The sequence below is a fragment of the Narcine bancroftii genome, chromosome 6 (genome assembly GCF_036971445.1).
Source record: "Narcine bancroftii isolate sNarBan1 chromosome 6, sNarBan1.hap1, whole genome shotgun sequence".
Taxonomy (NCBI): domain Eukaryota; kingdom Metazoa; phylum Chordata; class Chondrichthyes; order Torpediniformes; family Narcinidae; genus Narcine; species Narcine bancroftii.
Genome location: NC_091474.1, coordinates 71,228,992 through 71,247,050, shown reverse-complemented (window position 1 = coordinate 71,247,050; position 18,059 = coordinate 71,228,992). Strand labels below are relative to the sequence as shown.

The window sequence follows — 18,059 nt, the reverse complement described above, 5'->3', positions numbered from 1 at the left end:
GAAGTTCTCCAGTATTACATCATCTCCTCAATATTTGGAAGAAGATTCATGTAGAAAGAAATAAAACAAATTATCAATTACCAAAACTAATATTGATGCAAAACAAGTTACTCCCTTTTACAATAGATAACCTTTCCTTTAGAGAATGGGAAAAAAAGGGATTAAAAGAATAGAAAATTGTTTATCAGGAAATAGATTCTTATCCTTTGAACAAATGAAAGATAAGTACAATATAACTCAAGATACAGTGCTGGCATATTACCAATTGAGATCCTACTTGAAGGATAAATTAGGAAGCAGCTTGAGTTTGCCAGAGGGAAGTAACTTTGAATATGTGATTACAGATACAATGACAATCAAAAGATTTATAACAAATATGTATATTAAACTGCAAGAAAAGGAGAATGAGGAAACAAATGGTAAAACTAAACAAAAATTGGTACAAGATTTAAATATAAAGATAAAAAAGGAAACATGGGAGAAATTATGCTCCGGAACGATGAGAAATACAATAAATACGAGGTTACGTATGATACAATATAACTGGATACACAGGCTATACATTACACCTCAAAAGTTAAATAAATGGGACCCAACAGTATCTGATAGAGGTTTTCGATGTAAAAAAGAAATGGGAACAACAATTCATGCAATCTGGACATGTGAGAAAGTAAAAACATTTTGGGAAGATCTAAATCAGATATTAAATAAAATAACAGAAAACAATATACCAAAGAATCCAGAGATCTTCCTCCTAAGTAACATAAAAAACAAAGAATTTGGAATTGATTTGGAGGATGCACAAAAAAGATTTGTTAAGATAGCTCTAGCCGTAGCAAAAAAATGTATTATGTCAACCTGAAAATTGGAAGATAATTTGAAAATACAACAATGGTATATAGAAATGAATAAATGTATTCCATTAGAAAAAATAACATATAGTTTAAGAAATAATATTGAAATATTCGAACAAATATGGGAGCCTTACATTAAATACAATAGCGAAAACCTACCGGGGACAATCATTACCTAAGTTAACGGAAGGAAAAGGAAATGAAAAGAATGGACTCAGTAGAATTTCTGGTGTATTTTTATTGAATGACAACATTGTCCGACTGGTTTAATGTATCCTAGATTTTATACCTTAAATGGACGGGAGGGTGGGATGGGAGGAGGGAGGGTGGGATGGGAGGAGGGAGGGTGGGATGGGAGGAGGGAGGGTGGGATGGGAGGAGGGAGGGTGGGATGGGAGGAGGGAGGGTGGGATGGGAGGAGGGAGGGTGGGATGGGAGGAGGGAGGGTGGGATGGGAGGAGGGAGGGTGGGATGGGAGGAGGGAGGGTGGGATGGGAGGAGGGAGGGTGGGATGGGAGGAGGGAGGGTGGGATGGGAGGAGGGAGGGTGGGATGGGAGGAGGGAGGGTGGGATGGGAGGAGGGAGGGTGGGATGGGAGGAGGGAGGGTGGGATGGGAGGAGGGAGGGGGGTGGAGAAAATGGCACTGTATATATGTGAAAAGGAAAAAGTGTGTAGCATGGTTAATGTGATTTATGGTGTGAAAAATAAAAAAATTAAAAAAAAGAAGGGTGGGAGCCAACTGGGAGGAAACCAGAGCACTCAGAGGCAACCCACACAGCCATGGGGAGAACGGACAAACACCTTACAGCTACAGACAGCGTGGGATTCGTTCCCTCGTCCAAGTCACTGGCGCTGTAACAACGCTAACCATGGGTTGATCCATTATGAGCGGATTCCTTCTCCCACTCAGCCCCACTGCCCATTACCTTTGATGCCCTGGCTAATTAAGAACCTGTCAATCTCTGCTTTAAATACACTTGCCTAAGGGCTCAGGGCCGAAACGTCTTTACACTGCGGGACCTGCCGAGCTCCCCCTTGATTTCTATGCGTTTTCCTCCTTTTCTCCACAGTTCTTTCTCCACTGATGTGCATTGTCAGCGCAGGGCATGAGAGGTGCGCAGCTGAAGGCTGGCGTCTCCACGGCCGCTGTGCGTGCCCCTCCTTGCTTCAGGGGGCACTGCAGCCGGAGTGCAGGAAATGGACCTCCGGTGCTGCAGGGGGCGCTGTGTCGGGGTTTGGGACGTTGATACCGGTGGTGTTGAGACGAACGATGGGATGGAATTGGATTTGTTCGGATGATCGCTCCTGGTGAGCGCTTGGTGAAGGCCCGGGCTCCATGAGATCTCGGGCTGGGACGGAGCCGGAGCCACTGTGTGGGGTAAGTGCAGCTGCGCGGGATGATTGGGGGAGAAGGAGAGGAGAGGCATAAGGGGAGGGGAGAGGGGGCAAGAGGGGAGGTGGCGTGGGGAAGAGAGGAGCTGTGGGGAGGAGAAGCCGGGGGTCCAGGGGGATTCAAGGGGGAGGGTGGAGGGGGAGAGAGCGGGAGCAGGAGGGGACTGGGGAGAGGAGGAGGGCTGTGAGGAAAAGAGGGGACAGGGGAAAGGGAGTGGCAGGGCGAGCTGGGGAGGGGGTGAGCGAGCTGGGGAGGGGGGAGAGGGGAGAGGGTGGGCGGCTGGGGGAGAGGGGAGGGGGTGGGCGGCTGGGGGAGAGGGGAGGGGGTGGGCGGCTGGGGGAGAGGGGAGGGGGTGGGCGGCTGGGGGAGAGGGGAGGGGGTGGGCGGCTGGGGGAGAGGGGAGGGGGTGGGCGGCTGGGGGAGAGGGGAGGGGGTGGGCGGCTGGGGGAGAGGGGAGGGGGTGGGCGGCTGGGGGAGAGGGGAGGGGGTGGGCGGCTGGGGGAGAGGGGAGGGGGTGGGCGGCTGGGGGAGAGGGGAGGGGGTGGGCGGCTGGGGGAGAGGGGAGGGGGTGGGCGGCTGGGGGAGAGGGGAGGGGGTGGGCGGCTGGGGGAGAGGGGAGGGGGTGGGCGGCTGGGGGAGAGGGGAGGGGGTGGGCGGCTGGGGGAGAGGGGAGGGGGTGGGCGGCTGGGGGAGAGGGGACTGTGAATAGATACGAGGGATGAAGGTGGGTCCCAGATGGAGAGGGACCTGGGAGACCTCGTGCCTGAAGGTAAACTTGCATGTTGACTTGGTGGAGAAGAATGCGAAGCTGGCATTCATTTCAAGGGGAATAAAATATAAGAACAGGAATGTGATGTTGAGACTCTTTAAGGCACTGGTGAGACCTCATGGAGCAGAGGGAACCATTTGGTCTCTCTTTTTAAGAAAGGAAGTGCTAATATTGAAAATGTTCAGAGGAGGTTCACAAAAATTATTTTTGGAGTGAAAGCATTAGGAAATTTTGACAGCTCCTGGCCTGTATTCGTTGGAATTTAGGAGAATGAGAGAGGATTTCATTTAAACATTTTGAACGTTGAAAGACATGGACGGAGTAGATGTAGGGAGGTTATTTCCCTTGGTGGGAGAGTCTCGGACATGAGGGCATAACCTTGGGATTGAAGAGTGCACGCTTAGTGCAGAGATGCGGAGGAATTTCTTCAGACAGAAGGTGGTGAATCTGGAATTTGTTGCCCATAGGTGGAAATGGAGGCCAAATCATTGGGTGTATTTTAAGGTAGAGATTGATTGGTTCGTGATTAGTCAGGGCATCAAAGGTTATGGGGAGGCCAGGCAGTGGGGCTGAGTGGGAAAATGGATCAACTCATGATTGAAGGGTGGGGCAAACTCAATGGGCTGAATGGCCTATTTCTGCTTCTATGTCATGGTTTTCTGAGAGGGGAGAGGTTTGCAGAAGGTGTGAGAAGAGTGTTTGAGCTGGGGGAGGCATTGGGAAGAGTGGTGGCATGGCATGAGGGATGGGAGGCCCAGGTGAGGGGAGGGGGTTGGGTGACAGTTGGAGAGAAGGATGGCCACAGGGGAGGGAGTTGTGAGTTGACTGCTCCCTCACTGATTGCCTTTACCTCACTGCCCTGCTGCTGGGCATGTATCATCTGGCAATTTTGTGGCACAAATGCAATTGCTAAAAACATTGATAAACGTCTGCTAAACATTGATACTGAAACCTGTCTGTGCTGTGGGAGGTGAGTCAGTTAAAACTATGACCCATTATAAAACCGGTTATAATAAAGAGTGATGCTTCGCACACAAACTATGTGCTGACATGCAAGCTCGTTTTCACAGCTGCTACGGGAAAAAAAAGTGCTGGGAAAAAAACTGAACAAGTTGGGCAGTGTCTTTGGAAAGATAAAAGGTTGAAGTTACAGCTATTTATTGTTCCAGAAAGTGTTTTTTTAAACATTGTAAATATTCAAAAGATCTGTTCTGTGTCGTGAAAGTTACTAAAAGTCAAGTACAGAAGGTTCAGGAAAACTTAATTTCAAATCAAAATACTGGAAACTCAGCAGAGCAGAGTTCAGCTTTCTGACTGGGAGTAAAATGTATTTCCTTATTTGAAAATTGTTTACTCTGAATTTAGTAATCAGACACCCGTTAAATCTAATCCATGGATTGATGCAGAGAAACATTGGACCAGTTTGTTTTGGACCAGATGGAGAGGATAATCTGCTGAATTAATTTCCAAAATATAGTCTTGTGAATTATTTACTGAAGTGTGTAGGGTATTGATTTCATTGGAGAAGGAAGTCTTTCAGAAAGATGTGTGATTGTTGATGTAACTGTTGGAAGAGATGCTTCTTACTGGAGTGAAACTTTTGGGTTAAACATTTCACTGTTTGTGCCCAGGAACAATTTAAAATGAAAATTCATTGTCATGTTGTGGCTGGATAGACAAGTTTGATCTACATCTTGTTTCAGTGTAGAGCTATTCGGGCATATTATCCAAGGGGCTGTGCATGAATATGTTGGAAAAAAACTAATGCAGCATCAAGTAAAAGGTAGCCAACATTTCAAGCCTGAGGCCTTCACCCAGACCCCATGCTGTGATCATCATTGAAGAAGCAGTTGATGCTGATTGACCCAACGGCACTGGCCTGAGGAAATTCTGAAACAACAGGCAATCTGGGGGTTGACTTCGTCAACCGTTTTCCATTGAACTCACTGAGTGCTCAACACTGGGGAGTTTACCATGTTCTCCTTTCCTCTGTGCCATGTTTGGGCAAATGCTGATACTGAGGTAATTTCCATCAAATGATACAAGGAAGTCTATCTAATCATATAATCCAGGAATTTACAGGGCTCTCCATAATGTTTGGGAACAAAGAAATTTTTCCTTTCTTTGCCCCTGTGTTCCAAAAGTTTAAATTTGTAATCAAACAATTCACATTTGATTAAAGTGCACATTCCAAATTTTATTGAGGGGTATTTTGTACATTTTAGCTTGATCATGTCAAAATTTCAGCACTTTTTGTACATAGTCCCAAATATTACGATGCCCTGAAATGAGAGGACTATCAATGGTATCCTTATTAAAGTAGTTATGTTTAGTATGATGTTGCCGATCCTTTACATGCAACAACTGTTTGAAGTCTATGAGTTATAGATGTCACCAAGTGCTGAGTATCTTCTTTGGTGATGCTTTGCCAGGCCTCGAATGCAGGAACCTTCAGCTCCTGCTTGTTTCGGGGTGGGGGTGGGGGTGGGGGTGGGGGGGTTGTCCCCTATGTTTTATCTTCAGCTTATAGAAGGCATGATCAATTGGATTCAGATCTTGGCCATTCAAGAATCTTCCAGTTTTTGGCATTGAAATACTCTTCTGTTGTTTTAGCCGTATGTTTGGGATAAAGTGCCATCCAATGAGTTTAGAGGCATTTGCTCATACTTAAGCAGATAAGTTGTTTCAATACACTCAGCAGTTACATCATAAATGAAGATGAATTTGCAAGTACCTCTGGCAACCATACATGCCCAGTCACAGATGAAGTGGCGTATTTTGGATCTTTTATGCCTCCACACTTTGCTCTTGCCATCACAATGTTGCAGGTTAATCTTGGTCTCATCTGTCCACAAGACCTTCTTCCAGCTTTCTACAGGCTCTTTTAAATATTTCTTGGCAAACTAATTTGGCCAACCTTTTTCTGTGGCTAACTAGTGGTTTGCATCTTGCAATGTGGCATCTATATTTCTGACCGTGAAGTCTTCTGTGGACAGTAGTCATCCACACCTATGTCCTGAAGAGTGTTTCTGATCTGTTGGGCAGACTTTTGGGAATTTTTCTTCATTATGATGAGAATTCTTCAGTCATCAGCAATGGAGTCTTCCTTGGAATAACAGTCCCTTTGTGATTACTGAGCTCACCAATAAACTTTTTCTTCTTAATGATGTTCCAAGCAGTTGATTGTGGTCATCCTAATTTTTGTGCGATGTCTCTTACTTTTCTTGTTTTTCGGCCTCATAATTGCTTCTTTGACTTTTATTGGCATAGCTTGGGCCCTCACGTTTAAAAAATGGCAACTACAGACTCCAAAGGTGGTTAAAAGCTAAGAAGCAAGCCTAGCTCTCTTCTACCTGCACCAATGAAGTGATTAAACATACATGAGTACTCACAAACACCTGTGAAGCCAAAGCCAAATGTCCCAAACATTATGTGCCCTGAAATGGGGGTCTATGTGTAAATGTGCAGTAATTTCTATATGGTCAAATCAAAATGTACACAAATAGCCTTGAATAAAATCTGGTATGTTCACTTTAGTCACACGTGAATTGTTTGATCACAAATGTTAAATCGTGAAGCACAGGGGTAAATAAAGGAAAAAAAAGTGTCTTTGTCCCAAATGTTATGAAGGGCACAGTCGTATCCTGAACACATCTCATGGCCCTCTCTCTGTCTTCAATTTTAATTTTGTATCCTCCATCTTGCAGCATTGCATCGTGAGCTAATTCCTCCTTTGCTTCAGGCAGATCCATTGAACAGAAGCGGGGAACGTACTTGTGTTAATTGCCCTACCTCAGAAACTGGGCAACAGCCAGGAGAATCACAGATGGAACCTTGACCACAATGCTCTAATATTGAAGAGGAATTATGGGTCTTGAGGTCCCTGTGATGTACCTCCAGTTAACACACAAGGGCAAAATGTTTGAACTTACCTGCTTTAAAGAATGTTTAACGCTTCAAAGCATGTTATTAATTTGTTGCTGACTGCTTAGAATTGTTGGTTATTTTAAGGCACACCTTAGAGGCAGGAGGAAGATAGCTGAATGAGTCAGGAGAGGGAAAGGGAGTAGGCAGTGCAGGGTACTCCTGTGGCCATTTTCCTCAATTATGCATGTACTGTTTTGGATTCTTTTGAGGTGAATCACCTCTGGTATAGAGTTTGACCCTGTGGCTCAGAAAGGGAGGGAGGAGAAGAGGTGAGAGCTGTAGTGATGGGATTCAATAGAGAGGGGAACAGATAAGACATGATGTGGCAGATATCAAGAATCCCAGATGATATGTTACCTTCCTGGGTCTGGTATATCTCAGATCAAATTTGCGGTATTCTCAAGAGGGCAGGTGAGCAGCCAGATGTTGTGACCCTTATAGGGACCAATGATGTGGGTAGGAAGGGTGATGATGTCCTATCAAGAGAGTTCAGGGAGTTAGGCGTAAAGGACAGGACATCCAGGGATGTGATTCCACTATTTTCACCCCTGTCATGTGCAAGTATGGTTAGAAATAGGAAGATAATGCAGCTTAGCGCATGTCTAAAGAGGTGATGCAGGAGGGATAGTGAGGAAGGTTTGGTCACTGGGGATTAATATAGAGATAGATGGGTTCAACGGTGGCTAGAAGATAGGCACCAGAGAGTCATGGTGGACAACTATCTGTCAGGATGGAGGTCAGTGTGCCTCAGGGATCGGTGTTGGGTCCTTTGTTGTTCGTCATTTACATTAATGATTTGGATGACGGGGTGGTAAATTGGGTGAGTAAATATACAGTGATACAAAAATAGGGGGAGTTGTGGATAGTGAGGGTTTTCGTGAACTGCAGAAGAATTTGGACTGCTTGGAAGAATGAGCTGAAAGGTGACAGATGGAGTTTAATGTAGATAAGTTGAGGTGCTTCATTTTGGGAAGAATAACCAAAATAGGACATATGCAGTGAAGGGGAGGGCATTGAGGAATGCAGAGGAACAGAGAGATCTTGGAATAATGGTTCATCATGTTGAGACTGTTTAAGGCATTGGTGAGGCCAAGTTTGGAATATTGTGTGTAGTTCTAGTCTCCAAATTATAGGGAGGATATAAATAAGGTAGAGAGGGTGCAAAGAAGGTTTACTAAAATGCTCCCTGGATTGCAGTATCTTGAATATGGAGAAAGATTGAATAGACTGGGACTTTATTCATTGGAGCGTAGAAGGTTGAGAGGGGATTTGATAGAGGTATTTAAAATTATGAAAGGAATAGATGGAGTAGATGTGAATGGGCTCTTTCCCTTGAAAGTAGGGGAGATTGGAACAAGGGGTCATAAGTTGAGGCTTATGGGGCAAAACTTTAGAAGTAATATAAGTGGGAGCTTCTTTACTCAGTGAGTGGTGGCTGAGTGGAATGGCCTTCCAGAAGAGGTAGTTGCGGCAGGGTCAATTCTATAATTTAAGAAGAGGTTAGATTAGTACAGGCGGACTCAGGCAGGACCTCGGGGCCCCCCTGGCGGTAGCGGGTCCTCGGGCCTCCGGCGGCGGCAGCAATAGGACCTCAGGCCTCCGGCGGCGGCAGCAGCAGGACCTCGGGCCTCCGGCGGCGGCAGCAACAGGACCTCGGGCCTCCGGCGGCGGCAGCAACAGGACCTCGGGCCTCCGGCGGCGGCAGCAACAGGACCTCGGGCCTCCGGCGGCGGCAGCAACAGGACCTCGGGCCTCCGGCGGCGGCAGCAACAGGACCTCGGGCCTCCGGCGGCGGCAGCAACAGGACCTCGGGCCTCCGGCGGCGGCAGCAACAGGACCTCGGGCCTCCGGCGGCGGCAGCAACAGGACCTCGGGCCTCCGGCGGCGGCAGCAACAGGACCTCGGGCCTCCGGCGGCGGCAGCAACAGGACCTCGGGCCTCCGGCAGCGGCAGCAATGTTTAAGAGACTTATTGCGCAAAACACCACAGGTAGGCCTCGACTTAATTCAACGTTCTTTCTACTGGAGAATCAGACTCAAACGCTGGGGCCTTCCGTACAGGCAGCATCGGCGTTGAACACCAAAGGCAAGGCCACATCATGAGCCAGTGCTCCTAAATTCAGCTGCACCACACAAATTTCACCGATTTTCAACCAAGACACAAGAGCAACTTGTCTGTGAACTACTCTTTGCAGATGATGCCGCTTTAGTTGCCCATTCAGAGCCAGCTCTCCAGCGCATGACGTCCTGTTTTGCGGAAACTGCCAAAATGTTTGACCTGGAAGTCAGCCTGAAGAAAACTGAGGTCCTCCATCAGCCAGCTCCCCACCATGACCACAAGCCCCCCCCACATCTCCATCAGGCACACAGAACTCAAAACGGTCAACCAGTTTACCTACCTCGGCTGCACCATTTCATCTGATGCAATGATCGACAAAGAGATAGACAACAGACTCGCCAAGGCAAATAGCACCTTTGGAAGACTACACAAAAGAGTCTGGAAAAACAACCATCTGAAGAAACACAAAGATCAGCATGTACAGAGCCGTTGTCATACCCACGCTCCTGTTCGGCTCCGAATCATGGGTCCTCTACCGACATCACCTACGGCTCCTAGAACGCTTCCATCAGCGCTGTCTCCGCTCCATCTTCAACATTCATTGGAATGACTTCATCGCCAACATCGAAGTACTCGAGCTGGCAGAGTCCGCAAGCATCGAATCCATGCTGCTGAAGACCCAACTGCGCTGGGTAGGTCACGTCTCCAGAATGGAGGACCATCGCCTTCCCAAGATCGTGTTCTAGGGCAAGCTCTCCACTGGCCACCGAGACAGAGGTGCACCAAAGAAGAGGTACAAGGACTGCTTAAAGAAATCTCTTGGTGCCTGCCACATTGAGCACCACCAGTGGGCTGATCTCACCTCCAAACTGCCTCACAGTTTGGCGGGCAGTAACCTCCTTTGAAGTTTGGCGCAGCAACCTCCTTTGAAGAAGACCGCAGAGCCCACCTCACTGACAAAAGACAAAGGAGAAAAAACCCAACACCCAACCCCAACCCACCAATTTTCCCTTGCAACCGCTGCAACCATGCCTGCCTGTCCCGCATCGGACTTGTCAGTCACCAACAAGCTGCAGCAGACATGGAGATACCCCTCCATAAATCTTCATCTGCGAAGCCAAGCCAAAGAGAAAGAAAGAAGAGAAGAGATTAGTAGAAGAGATGTGAGGGGGTTGGAGGGTTATGGGCAGGGAGTAGGTAGGTGGAACTAGTTGGAGTTTCACGTAAATTGGTGTGGACTAGAAGGGCTGATGTGGCCTGTTTCCGTACTGTAATTGTTATATGGTTTTATGATTGATTAGTGATAGTCAACATGGCTTTGTGCATGGTAGGTAAGATAGGATTCAACATTGGCTTTCGGGAGAAGCCAGAGAGTGGTGATGAATGATTGTTTCTCTGACTGGAGGCCTGTGACTAGTGGTGTGCCTCAGGGATCAGTGCTGGGACCATTGTAGTTTGTCATCTTTATCAGTGATCTGGATGATAATGTGGTAAATTGGATCAGCAAGTTTGGAAGATGACACTAAGACTGGAGGCGTGGTGTACAGTGAAGAAGGTTTTCAAAGCTTGCAGAAAGATCTGAACCAGCTGGGAAATGGACTGAAAAATGGCAGATGAAATTTAATGCAGACAAGTGTGAGGTGTTGCATTTTTGAAAGACAAACCAAGAAAAGATATTCATGGTGAACGGTAGGGCACTGAGAAGTGCGGTAGAACAGAGGCATATTTTCCTGAAAGTGGAATCGCAGGTAGAAAGGGTTGTAAAGAGAGCTTTTGGCACATTGGCCTTCATAATTCAAAGTATTGAGTACAGGAATTGGGATGCTATGGTAAAGTTATACAAGACATTGTGTTCAGTTTTGGTCACCTAACTACAGGTATAAAATTGATAGAGGCACACCAAATTATGGATAGAGTAAATGCAGGGAGGGTTTTTCCACTGAAGTTAGGTGCAAGACAACCAGAAGACATGGGGTAAGGGTGAAAGAGAAGTTTCGGGGAAACATTAGGGGGATTTCTTCACACAGAGGTTGGTAGGAGTATGGAACAAGCTGCCAGCTGAAGTGGTGAAGGTGGGCTCAATTTTAACATACAAGAATAGTTTGAACAAGTACATGGATGGGAGGGGCATGGAATGCATGCAGATCATTGGGTCGAGGCAGAACAATAGTTGGGCACAAAGGGTCTGTTTTCTTAGCTATAATGTTCTCTGGTTCTAAGTTGTATGTTATTTTAAATCACATGGCAGATAGTGGTTTATGCTGGTTGCAGGAACGGCAATTTTAAATGTGACTGACATAAGTGTCTGCCGATTGCTATTCATCTGTAATCAATCTGTAGTTTCTGGACATGGCAAGGCCAGCAGCTCGTGACATTTACTCATGTTGTGGTTTTGTCGGTACCACAATGTATTCAGGAACTTCTTTATTCAGGACCACGGATTCCAAAGTTGTGATTGGTTTCTTTGGTTTTGTTATTACACCCCTGGTGGACTGGAATAGGTTTTGCTAGTGTCATAATTAAACATGGTTTCCTGTGACCAGGCCAATGAGTATTCCAAAAATGTTGATGTTTCACAAGTTGGAAATGGAATATTTTGATGAATTGCTTCTAGAAATTCGAAGTGTTATTTCATGGCGAGAAGCATCTGTGAGATAGATCAGCAGCACCCTGTCTTTAGACTTGTGGAATGAAACCCTTGTGAAGTAATTACATGTGGAGAAATTGAGGTAGAATTATCAATAGTAAGCGAATGATAGAAAAGTAAAAACACAATGCTGGAGAAACTCAGCAGGTCAAACAGTTGTCCTGTGTATAGCAAAGATAAAGATTCATAACCAATATTTTTGAACCCTTTATCAAGCTATGGAAAAATGTCAGCAGGCGTCTGAATAAAAGTATATGGGGGAGGTGTGGCTGCAAAGGCAGGAGGTAATAGTGGAGAAGGGAGAGAGGGCACAGCAGCAACAAGGGGAGGAGGGATGGCTGGATGAATAGAGAGGGAAGGGGGTGGAGAGCTGGCGTGGGAGGAGAAGAGGGGGGGGGCGGGAAAGGATGTTAATGTATTGAGGGTGTTTTTCCTAAAACAGCTGTTGTTGTGGCCTTTACTAAAACCAGTGTTCATTTCACTTCATGCCCAAGGCTGCCAAAATGGTGACTTTGGTAAATGGGAATGGTTATGGTCCCATTAGCCAAAAACAGAGGAAACTGGGGGACCGACTTACAATATAAGGAATAGGAATGGCAATAGGAGCAGATCTGGCCTGTCGAGCCAGCTCTGCTGTTCAATGAGATCAGTGCTGGTCTGGCATGGACTCAGCTCCGCCAACCTGCCTTTTCCCCATAACCCTTAATTCCCCTACTATGCAAGAATCTATTTAATTGTGTCTTATGTACATTTAATGGCCAGCCTCCACTGATTTTGGGGCAGAAAGTTCCACAGATTCACTATTCTGGGAAAAGCAATTTTCCTCTTCTCTCACTAAATCTACTCCCTCGAATCTTAACACTAGTCCCTGTGTTCTAGAGTCACCTAACAATGAGAACAACTTTCTCTTTCATTATTTTGTATGTTTCTATAAAATTTCCTCTCGTCTAAATTTCTGCAAGTATAGTCCCAGGCAACTCAATTGCACCTCATAAGATAATCCCTGGAATCAGCCTAAACCTCCTGTGCTCAACCTCCAAAACCATTATATCCTTTCTCAAGTAAGGAGACCAAAACTGGATGCAGTACTCCAGGTGTCGGCCTCACCAATACCCTTTACAGTTGCAGCATAACCTCCCTACCCTTAAATGGAATCTCTCTCGTGATGAAGGCCAACATTACATTGCCTTTTTGATAACCAGTTGCACTTACAAACCAACCTTTTGTGGTTCACACACATTCCCAAGTCCCTCTGCATATCAATGTGCTGCAATCTTTCACCGTTGAAAAAAATAATTTGATCTTCTGTTTTTAAAAAAAATTTTGAATTTAAATTTTAAATTGAGACAGGCAGCATGGTAACAGGCCATTTTGGCTCACATGTTTGTGCCATCAGCAAACCCACGCAAACACGGAGAGAACGTACAAACTCCTTACTGACAGCGAGGGATTCAAACCCCAGTCCCGATCACTGGTGCTGTCAAGGCTTTGTGCTAACTGCTATGCCATCTGTGCCACCCCACAGTTCCTTCAAAGTGATGATCTTGTGTTCCTCTCCATCTGCCAGACCCTTACCCACTCACCCTGGCTATATATCTGCAGAGTGCAAACTCTTCTTTCTCTGCACAAGTTGCTTTTCCACTTAATTTAGTGCCATCAGCAGACTTAGATACATTGTTAATGTATAGTGTGAACAGTTGCAAGCCCAGCACGGATGATCCCCGTGGCAGTCTGGTCACCACTGTTAACCAGAGAAACACCCATTTATCCCAAATCTCAATCCTCTATCCATGCTTTCTTAGATTTGGTTCAGTGCAATGAGATGGGTAAAACTAACAAGCTTGTAGTTAGGGATCCTCTTGGAAACAATGGTATGATTCAATTTTTCATACAAATGGGGACTGCAATCCAATGTGTTCTGCCTAAACAAAGATGAGGGAAGAGTTATTGAGCATAGACTGGGAACACCACCTATATGGTGGGACAATGAGGAACAGTGGCAGACTTAAAAAGAGATATTTTCAAAGTGTTCAATGAAAGTATAGACCAGTTAAAAGTAAGGGTAGGGAAAGTCAGTGTTGGATAAGTCGGGAAATAAATGAAAGCATCAAACTCAAAGCTCCTGCATATAAATTTGCCAAGGGAAGTGAGAAAGTGAAAGATTGGGAAAACTAAAAAACAACAAAGAACAACTAAGCAAAGCAATAATGAAAGGGAATATAGATTATGAAAATAAACTGGGCCAAAATATAAAAAGACAGATAGTGAAGGATTTTACTATCACATAAAGTGGAAAGGGTCCCTTGGGAGAGGAGAAGGGAGAATTAATATTGGCAATGCTGAAGTCAGTCTTCATGATGGAGGACATGTCTAACATGACAAAGAGAGATGTAATGAATGAAATGGGAGTTGAGGCCTCGCTACAATCACCATCATTAAAGAGGTTCTGCTGAGCAAACAAGTGGCTCTAAAGGCAGGTGAACCTGGTCCTGATGGAATACATTCTGAAGTCCTGAAAGTAATAGTGGAAGTCAGAGCAGATTTTGCCAAAATTCTCTGGACTCTGGGCAGGTCCCAGTGGATTGAAAGGCAGCAAATGAAAGACAGCACTATTTTAACTAGGCTGTAGGCAGAAGGTGAGTCCCTGGATGAATGTCCAAAGTCTCACACATTCCTTCATGAACTAAATTAACAAAAGCTGCTTAGAATTGTGCAATAGAAAAAGTTATCTTTTGCTCTTTGCTCAGTTGGATTTTTAAAAGCTAGTCATTGTAGCACAAATTGCAATATTACATGTCCACAGATCACAAGATATAGGAGCAGAAGTAGTCCATATGTCCCTTTGTGTCTACTCTGCCATTTAATCAGGAGTTGATCCTTATCACTCAGCCCCACTCCACGGCCTTTTCCCTCTAACTCTTGATGCATAATTGATCAAATACCTCTCAATTTCTGTCTTAAATACATCCAATAACCTCACCTTCACGGCCACCTTTGGCAACAAATTCCACAGACTCGTGACCCTCTGGCTAAAGACATTTTTCTGCATTTCCATTTTAAATTGATGACCGTTTATCCTGAAATTGCGGCCTCTTGTCCTAGACACCCCTACCATGAGAAACAACTTTGTAACATCTACTGAGTCCAGGCCTTTCAGCATTCAAAATATCTCTGAGGTCCCCCCTCATCCTCTGTACATTCCTTATATGCAAATCCTGCTATTGTTCTAGTAAATTTTCTCTGAGCCCTCTCCAATGCCAGCACATCCTTTCTCAAATAAGGCACCCAAAATTGTCCACAGTTCTCCAAGTGAGGTCTCATCAGCCCCCTATAGGGTCTCATCATTACATCCCACATTTAGATATGAATGCCAATATTGCATTCGTTTTCTTCACTGCCAACTTAACTTGGAGATTAACCTTTAAGTATCCTGCATGAGGACTCCCAAGTCCCGTTGCACCTCCAGATTTTGAATTTTCTCCCATTTAAATAAGTCTGCCCATCTGTTTCTTCTACTAAAGTATATGACTGTGCACTTCCCTACATTGTGTTTCATCCAGAGCACTTTGGAACAAATTGCCAGGAGTTGCTGATACAGTGACATCAGTGCATGCTTTAATAATCCTTGGTTCAGTGATAGTCTTGAATTCCATTTTCAAAGCTGGTTGAGACTGGGATTTCAGTATTCTGAAAACTGATTGCTGTTTCATTGGACATTCATCTTGGGTAAGGGTGTGTTTTTTTTGGTATCAGTGACATGGTCTAATATTTGGGAAGGGAGTGAACAGAAAGCAATGTTTGGTCCTGGGGCCATTTCTTCGGAATTTTCAACACAGACATACATGAAACATTACAGTGCAGCGCAGGTGGTTCAGCCCACGATGTTGTGCCGAGCTTTGTAAACTACTTCACGTTAATCTAACCCTTCCCAATCTCACACCCATAACCCTTCACTTTCTAACATCCATATGGTTCTGAATGCCCCTATTATACCACCATCTCTGGCAGTGCTTTCCAGGAACCCACCACTCTGTATATTAAAAAAAATACCTCTGACATCTCTCCTAAACTTTCCTCCGGTCACCTTAAATGGATGTTGTCATGGTCCATAGTGGGTTTCTCTGCTGCACTACTCGATGGCAAAACCTCCTCCAACCCAACACCACATTCTAAAAGTAAAGAGACAATACTGGAGAAATTCATCAGGTCAAACCGTGTACATTATAAATCAAAGAATGTTTCATCAAGCTTTGACCTGTCTGGCCCCATAAATCTGGAATTCACTCCCTAAGCCTGTCCACACCCCCTCCCCACCCTCTAGCCCTAAGGTTTCAAGTTTGCCTTTATGGACGGTCTGCTTATCAGCTTGACTGATTTTGAAAATCATGCCACGTTTGGCTTTGTGATGAATGTAATCGATGGCGCGAGGGAATGCTACTGAGACTTTGCCCAAGCCCATGTTTTGTGGGACTGTCCATTTCAAATTTGGTGATATCCAACATGGGAATGAAGGGGAGAACATGGCCCAAGATCACAGTAAGTTTTCCCAGGTGTTGCCAAATTTTGCCTCGGGTGGAGCTATTTGTCCGAGGGATAGAAGAGGATTGTTATCTTCGTTGAGATGGGCTTTTTCAGCTGAGGACAACTAATCTGTAATGGGCCAGTTAAAAAATGAAACCAGGTAAAAGTGTGGTTGATCTGGACCTGACCGAATCACAGCCAATATGAACCCAAACCAAGGCTGAACACTGAAAACTTTTTCCCTACGTGACCCAGAGGCAGGTGCAGAAGATTGGGTGTATCTATCTGCTTTGACCACAACTCTTGGCACCACTGTTCTAAGGGATTCCGCTAAAACAACTTCAAACTAATTTAAAATGTCTACATCAACTTTTATATTTAAAAATTACAGCCAATGGCAAGAGTTGTGGGCAGATGGGCTGCAGTTAGATTTTCTGTTTGTGTTTCCCATGGGTGGGATCTGACATCAAGCTGGTGACTATGCCCCTTTGATAAGAGAAAACTTTGTCTTAAGCTAGCCCAGCCATAATCTGACATTAAATGCAAGGGCGTTAATTGGGTTCTGATCTTGGCCACATGAAATATTCTTGAGAATTGCTGTGCTCTGCCACATCTAGGCTGGCACTGGTTAGTAAAGATAGTGGTGATCCCACCACTAGACACATACAGGTATGGCAGAGCTTTACCTGAACATTGTCCAAGCTAATCTACTTCATTTGCTGCATGTGGCCTCCATTCCATTGGTGAGACCAAATGAAGTTAGGTGACTGCTTTCCCGAACATCTGCACTCGTGACTGTTGGTCAAGGTTTGAAATTCATACAGCCAACCATTTCAATTCCCTTCACTGTACATCTTATCTCAGTCTCATTATAAACATTTTTTTTCTAATTTGGGGTAATACCCACCTCAGTCTGATTTTACTGGTTCTCTCCTTTTATTCTTTTCTGTCAACTGCCTTTCTACTCTTCCCCCACCCCCAGTGGTCTCTCCCTCTTCTTGTCTCTCCCACCTTCCTTCCAATTATCACTTCTTAGTTGCTCTCTGATTTCTTCCCCATTCCCTTTTTCTTCACCTCTTGATGTAGTTGATGCCACCCCTCCCTACTTTATTCTCGATAAAGAATCTGAAATGTTTTTTTAATTTAAAAAAAAATTTTCACACTGTGAGTCATGTCAACCAAAATATGTACAAACGTTTCTCATTAAATTTACACAGTGACCTTTTCTTTTTTTTCCCCTTTCCCTCCCTCCCCTTTACCCCACCCCCCCAAAAAACCCATTGGTATTCAACATATACAATACAATAAAACCGTAAAACAATATCTTCACACTAAGGAAAATAAACAAGAAAAATGCATCGTCTATTTATTACACACTGAAGATCTGAAATGATGACTGACCATTTCTGACCATAGATGCTGCCTGACTCACCCAGCCTCATTGTTTCCCTATTGATAAAGTTTCTTCTGGGCTCCTGCCCCCTTATTCTTGAAACTGCACCCTTCTTTGGTTTCCCCTGTTTCTCCATGTCATTTAAAAAAAAATTCTCATAGTTTAGAAACACAAATTATTCAGCATTGAAACAGGCCCATTATTCCAAATATCAAGGACTATTTTACACCAATTCTTTGTTAAATCCCATTTTATTCTCCTCATTGCTCACACTTCACTGCAGATTCAACCACTCACCTATCCGAGGGCCAGTTACTCAGCGCCTGCATATCTTTCAATGTGAAGGGAAGCCAGAGCACCTGGAGAAACCCTCGTGAATATAGGGAGGACTTACTAACTTTCTACCCAACGATAATTAACCCTCCTCCCCCCAAGTTTACAGATAAAGCCTTACTAATATACTTAATAATATGCTAATAAAGATAAAAACTCTTAC

At 44.9% G+C, this 18,059-nt stretch overlaps 1 protein-coding gene across 4 annotated transcripts in view; it reads left to right on the top strand.

Annotated features, from left to right (window-relative positions):
- The first annotated feature begins 2,098 nt into the window (after positions 1-2,098).
- The window catches only part of samd8 (sterile alpha motif domain containing 8), a 46,869-nt gene continuing 30,908 nt past the window's right edge, over positions 2,099-18,059 (top strand). For all 4 annotated transcript variants that reach the window (XR_011340133.1, XM_069885248.1, XM_069885250.1 and 1 more), the window contains exon 1: positions 2,099-2,233. The gene's annotated coding sequence lies outside the window, so the exon portion shown is untranslated. The remainder of the gene's footprint in view (positions 2,234-18,059) is intronic.